The sequence below is a fragment of the Dermacentor andersoni genome, chromosome 5, assembly GCF_023375885.2.
Source record: "Dermacentor andersoni chromosome 5, qqDerAnde1_hic_scaffold, whole genome shotgun sequence".
NCBI classification, from domain to species: domain Eukaryota; kingdom Metazoa; phylum Arthropoda; class Arachnida; order Ixodida; family Ixodidae; genus Dermacentor; species Dermacentor andersoni.
In genome coordinates, this window is record NC_092818.1 from 62,128,253 (window position 1) to 62,135,050 (window position 6,798).

The window sequence follows — 6,798 nt, forward strand, 5'->3', positions numbered from 1 at the left end:
TGAAGTTGGTACCTATCATTACGGAGCCTTTTAGACGGCTCGTTATTGATACAGTGGGACCTCTGCCGGTAACAGCCACGGGGTACCGACACATTTTGACTGTGATCTGCCCAGCGACAAAGTTCCCTGAAGCAGTGCCGCTTAAAGAACTCAGCTCAGTTGAGATAGTCAATGCACTACTGTCCATATTTGCGCGAGTTGGTTTTCCTGCAGAAATCCAGTCAGATCAGGGTACAGTGTTTACTAGCGCTTTGACGACAGCCTTTCTCGAAAGGTGCGGGGTAAGGCTATTACACAGCTCAGTGCACCACCCCCAGTCGAATTCCGTTGAGAAGCTCCACTCCGTCATGAAGCGCGTGTTGAGAGCATTGTGTTTTGAACATCAAACTGACTGGGAGCTGTGTCTGCCTGGAGTGATGTTTGCTTTAAGAACCGCGCCGCATGCGGCTACGGGGTTCTCGCCAGCTGAGCTGGTGTACGGTCGCTCGCTGCGATCTCCGCTTCGCATGCTTCGAGAATCATGGGAAGGCAGGGGCGACGACCCAGTCGTGGTAGAGTACGTGCTTAAGCTCCTCGAACGCTTAAGAAGGGCACAGGAGTTGTCAGGTGAAGCAATGGCAGAGGCCCAGCAGAGGGCCAAGGTTTATTATGATCGGACAGCCAGGGCCCGTCGTTTTGAGGTGGGCGATGAGGTCATGATATTGCGCACATCGCTAAAGAACAAACTCGACGTGCAATGGGAGGGCCCAGCACGGATTGTTCAAAAACTGTCGGACGTTAACTACGTGGTGAGTCTGCCAGGAAAGCGGAAAGCACAGCAAGTTTACCACTGTAATCTGCTCAAACCCTATAAGCAACGGGAAGCAGTGGTGTGCATGATGGTAAACGTGCCCGAAGAGCTTCCGGTCGAGCTTCCGGGACTAGGCTCAGTGACGAACAGGAAAGACACCGATCAAGTCATTAGTGACTTAATAAGTAAAGCATCGCTGTCGCCTGAGCAGAAAACCGAACTACACCAGCTCTTACAAGAGTTTCAAGGTCTGTTCTCTGAGAGGCCTGGTAGGACTTCTGTCCTTACTCATGACATAGAACTTACCTCCCCAGAGCCAGTACGATCCAAGGCGTACCGGGTGTCACCCCGCCAGAGCGATATTATGGAGGCTGAGGTAAAGAAAATGCTACAGCTCGGTGTTATTGAAGCGGGTGAGAGTGATTATACCTCCCCTTTGATTTTAGTTGAGGTACCGGGCAAGGAACCTCGTCCTTGCGTCGACTACCGCAGGCTTAATTCCATCACTAAGGATCAAATTTATCCGATCCCTAACATCGAGGAGCGCCTTGAGAGAGTGAGTAGCGCTCAGTTTATTTCCACCCTAGATCTTGTCAGGGGTTATTGGCAGGTTCCACTTACAGAAGAGGCTAGTAGGTATGCGGCGTTCATTTCACCAATGGGGACATTCCGTCCTAAAGTTTTGAGTTTTGGTTTGAAGAACGCGCCATACTGCTTTTCAAGCCTCATGGATAAAGTGTTGCGGGGACAGCAAGAATTCGCTTTACCGTATCTAGACGACGTAGCGATATTCTCCGCATCCTGGCCGGAACATATGGCGCACTTGCGGGCAGTGCTAACCCGCCTGCGCGATGCGGGCTTGACAGTCAAGGCTCCCAAGTGCCAGTTAGCACAGGCCGAGGTTGTCTACCTCGGACACGTGATTGGTCGGGGTCGTCGCCGCCCCTCTGAAATAAAGGTGGCCGCTGTGCGAGACTTCCCGCAACCGCGCACGAAGACCGATATTCGGTCGTTCTTAGGTGTCGCCGGCTACTATCAGAGGTACATCCCCAGGTACTCTGATATCGCGGCTCCCTTGACGGATGCTCTAAGAAAGACAGAGCCGCAAACAGTCGTCTGGGATGAGACGAAGGAAAGAGCTTTTAGCGCCCTAAAGAGCGCCCTAACAAGCCAGCCTGTGCTACGATCGCCCGACTACACAAGAGGGTTCGTTGTTCAGTGTGATGCTAGTGAGCGAGGCATGGGCGTTGTACTGTGCCAACGGGAAAATGGAGAAGTAGAACACCCCGTCCTGTATGCTAGTCGTAAGCTGACCAGTCGTGAGCAGGCGTATAGCGCCACCGAGAAAGAGTGTGCGTGTATCGTGTGGGCCGTTCAGAAATTGTCATGTTACCTAGCCGGCTCGAGGTTTATCATTGAAACGGATCACTGCCCTCTCCAATGGCTGCAGACCATCTCTCCCAAAAATGGCCGCCTCCTGCGCTGGAGCCTCGCTTTGCAACAATATTCCTTTGAGGTGCGATACAAAAAGGGGAGTCTCAACGGTAACGCCGATGGCTTAAGTCGAAGCCCCTAACGTGGGAATCAGCCTCAAAATTGCTTGTTACTGATGTTTTTCTTCCTGAGGCAGGATTTTTTTTTAACTTATTGCTTTTGTGTAGTGTTTCAAAGTGATGATGTGCTTTTTAGTGCAATTTTTCCGATTTGTGGACGCGTTCTGAGTGCTGCTAAACTACTGTAAGGAACTAGGCAGCAGTAAAAAAGGGGAAAGAGCCTGGCAGGGCTTAGTGAGGGTTGTGCCGTGCTTGCTGACTGAGCGGTTGACTTTCAGGCGTGGTTCTAACGCTTGCCGGAAACGAGAACAAAAATGTCAACTCTCCCGAAGTCACTTTGCAGTGTCCTGTGTGCACCTGAACGTGAGAACGAGGCCTTCTCTGTGCGCTGCGCTCAAGAAACGCCAAAGGACGCCCGACTACGGTTATGAGCAGCATCGAGCGACATCCCTCCGGACAGCGGATGCAGTCCCCTGACCATCGGGATCTCCTTCCCCCGGCGGGGCGGTCTGTTACGTTTCGCCTACAACGCGCGGTAATGCCGGCGCGGATGCAACGGACGCCGGGGCTTTGTTCAAAGCGGCGGACATTTTGGCCTGTTCGACGCCGCCGCAACGCCTACCCGCCAAGCGTGTCCAGGCGTGTTTCAGTGCCACGTGTCTTCGTGTGTGCGTGTGTGTGTGTGTGTGCCCTCGCTTGTCAAAGCGCGGCAGCCGGGGAGCGGAGTTCCCCGAATGAGGAGCCTGGACGTCTCTCGGCTCAACTGTTCACGCCGTCGTGTGGGTGAAGGTTGGCGATGCGTCACTACACTCGGTTCAGCAGGTTTCTCGGCCCGACAGTTCGCGCCGTCGTGGGCTCCTGCTGCGCCGTCCCGTGACCTTCATCCCGTGACCTTCCCTCCTTCCCTTTTGGACCGCGACGCCGGGAGTATAAGAGCAGCTGCCCCCGGACGCCAAGGGAGAGGCTCCGATTTGTACTGTTGAGTTACGTGCTCTCCCGTCTCTCCACTTCGGTCGAACTGACCGGCCGCTCTTTTGCTATGTTAGAATAAACAAGTTGTTCTGTTACCAGTCTTCTCTTGCTTTGCCGGGACCTTCGGATGCTTCCAGTGCCCCAGGCCGCCAGGCCAACGCTACCCTTGGGGCTTGCGACCCATTGGCAATAACGGGCGTCAGCACCGAGACCCCAACAACTCGTGCCAGCGGTACGATTACAACACAATGCAGGCGGATCAATCTCACCATGTTGGACTTGCGCTTGCTTCGTCTCGCTTTTGACTTAATTTATCCGTTGCCAAATAAATGCGAGACGACCACCGTGTCCTTCCCCGGCCCCCACTTGGCCCTCATTATTATTCTTTCTCAGCAGCATACCGCTACTCGATATTTCTATCGCTTACGTGCCAGGCACAACGTTTCCCAGTAACTGAGAACGAAAACGCGGATGACCTGACAAAGTTACCGGGCGAATCGATGAGGACAAGAAAACAATACGCGGTATAACGAGCGCAGTTGCCGATTGTTCGGACACCCGTTAGAAGGGAGCCTGCTAGTTTTGAAACAATCGCACTTTAGAGTGTATTTCAGTTTGTTCAGACAACTTCAGAGGAGAGACGTTGCCCAGGAGGCATTGTACAAGTTTAAATGGGACGAATGGTCCCATTTAAACACCGTCTGTTTCTTGGAAGAGCCAAGAAACAGCCGGCGCATGGCTTCGGACTAGCTGGCATAAACCACAGTCGTGGATAGTGTACTCGAAACAGCGGTGACCGCCTCGCGTTTGCTTTGTCCGTCGTGCGTTAGGGACACTAAGTAAAAAGATTATTTGAGGTGTGCCAGTGATTGCGCCTAGTACAATATCTAAAAAAAAAAAACACACACTCTTGCCAAGATAAGGGGCTTGGTATAAGACACTAACGGCGAAAAAGTGAGACAGGTGGTGACGTCGGCTTCAAGTTCCCCGCACTGACGGCGTCTGCTTGCGCCTAGTTAATTTATTATCCGTATCGACGGCATGACATTGCATTCTAAGATAGCCGAAAACTGCAGACTTAGCAAGTTTCAGAAACTCTTACTTTGTTATTAACTGGCCAAATACAAATATAATCATAATAGTTTGAAAACCACGACGGTATACTGACGTGCAGGGGTTGGGGTCTCGGCCCAAAATTTAGAAAATTGAATTTTAACGTTCGTACCATCCTTTAATTACCAAACTGTTACCAGGAAATTAACGAATACAACGTTCTGAAAGAATACGTCGTCAGTCTAAACTAACTTAGTGTTCTCGCTTTAGTGGGTGCCCTTTAAAAAGTTTCAGCGAACAGATTACCCAGACAAAAGAAGTTATCAGCGTATCAATAGTGAATGAATAAGTATATGGGGCGTTAAGGTCACAAAATGGAGAATATGACAAGGCGGAGACGCATCTTCGTTTCTTCAAGGCGCGAGTTCCACGGCCCTGCAGAAAAGCCATTCCTGCTCCAAAATAGTTGGGGTTTGCAATCGGAAACTGTAAGAGACATGCGATACACCGCAGATAACATGTCGATAATATTTGGATGGGCACGATACAACTCAACAACAAAGAAACACAGGCGGAGGAGGGTTCAACGTATCGAAACCACACGGACAAGGCGAGGACACAGCATACGGACAAACAACAGAACGACATCAAAGGTACCACTGTACGTGCTCGCCGCATGCCCTGCAGGCACACTCGCGCACAAACACACGCAGGCACCGGTAGCAGGACAGCACGTGCTCGCGCGCTTTCACAAACTAAACACACAAAGAGAAAAACAACCAGAAGTAGTAGGCAGAGGTGGGGGGCGGGCGTCAACACTTCCACAGCACAAGACAACCGAGACTCACCTGCGTCCACCGATCCGGCAACGTAGACGCCTGGGCGAATAGCAGCTCGCTGTTTCTCGACGTGGTTCGCGAGATGCGTGCGTGTCACACTGTCACCATGCTTTGCGAAGGGACTGTTCCCTGCAGCACAAGATAACTCGAACGTACGCGACCAAACGGGCGCACGATCCGCACTCTAGGACACGCTGCCGCGCCCGGTGGCTCTCCTCAGTCAGGTGGTGACGAGACGCCTTGGCGGGTGGGCACCCAAGGATGCCCGCGACGAACGGGACACGTCCTGCCCGTCCAACGGCAAAGGGGCCGAACCTCCGGAAGCACCAGCGGGAAAGAAGGGCGAGCGACCAAGCAACGACGCAAGTTTCTCTCCCGGGTCGCCCGGAAGCACAGAGAGGCGCGCGATGTTGTCGGACGTGCGACGGGGAGCACCGCACAAACCACCGGCACCGGCTGCTTCGAGCCGAGCGGGCTTCCTGGCCGACACTGCGACGCTCCTCACGCGAGCACGGTGCGCGGCCCTCGGGAGAGGAGGTCGGGACGCCGCGCGACCTCCCTTCCTCTCGTTCGTTCCCTCGACTCCTGGCGCCCTCACGCGACAGCCTTGCCGCAAGGCTGCTGCCGTTGCGTGGTTCGCATGCTTGCGCGTTCGGAGGCCCCGCGATTTGGCCCGGGACGTCGTCGTCGTTGTCCCCCCCTCCTCCTTCGTCGCATGCATTCGGGACCCCCTTCCTCTGCCCCCCTCTCCCCTCGTTCCGGCGTTGCCTGCCTGCCTGATCCTGGTCCCGTCAGCGTCACCGTCCCTGCTGTCATTCTGCGGGGCTCGTTCGTAGTGCCCCTTATTCACCTCATCCCGTGGGCCTCGCGCGTTTGGGTCACCGTGCACGTTCCGGAGCGAGGAAATCTGTCGCCCGGAGACGGCATCTGGCGCGATAAAGACATTACCCTTTTCACGGAAGGAGGAGAAGAAAGCTGGCTCGCAGCGAGGTGCCGACGCCTGCGTGCCTGCTCGAGCCTGATGCTCCGTTTCCGTCTTCTCGGAATCGCGTGCGATGCCGGAGGAGAACGGCGATGACGACCCGTCTCGGTCTGTTGCACGGCGTGCGTTACGGAAGAGGCTCGTTTGTCTTTGTGCGTAAAGGACGGCACAGAACAAAAGCTGTTGCCATCTCCCGGCTTCCATAACGCGCACGTCTGTGTAGGCGAGCGAGGGAATTCGAAGGATACAATACTAAAATAGCATGCGTACGAACAAGTTTTTTATAACCTTTATATGACTTCGTAAAACTGTCATGCCAAATTCGTACGCCGTATTTCAGACGAGAATTCAGCAAGAATAACGATCCCGTATTCACAATGAAGATGGGGGCCGATAGATAGAAACGCAGTGTGGGATAAAAGTTGGATCAACAGGGATAAAACTGACTCAGGTAGAGGCTGGCAGGCGTTTCGACAGGTGGATCTATCTGTGTCAAAGGGAGCCTTGTTAACGGGGTGTTAGTTTTAACGGGATAGTAGAGTGAAGCCACACGGGATAGATAGCCGCCAGTGACAGCAATTCCACGTGGCGTCACCCTAGTAACCCGTT

The 6,798-nt window shown here is 53.6% G+C and overlaps 1 protein-coding gene across 2 annotated transcripts in view; it reads right to left on the reverse strand.

Moving 5' to 3' along the window:
• The window catches only part of LOC126530707 (irregular chiasm C-roughest protein-like), a 385,268-nt gene extending 379,562 nt beyond the window's left edge, over nt 1-5,706 (reverse strand). For both annotated transcript variants that reach the window (XM_055070752.2, XM_050177973.3), the window contains exon 1: nt 5,217-5,706. The gene's annotated coding sequence lies outside the window, so the exon portion shown is untranslated. The remainder of the gene's footprint in view (nt 1-5,216) is intronic.
• Nucleotides 5,707-6,798: the final 1,092 nt, after the last annotated feature.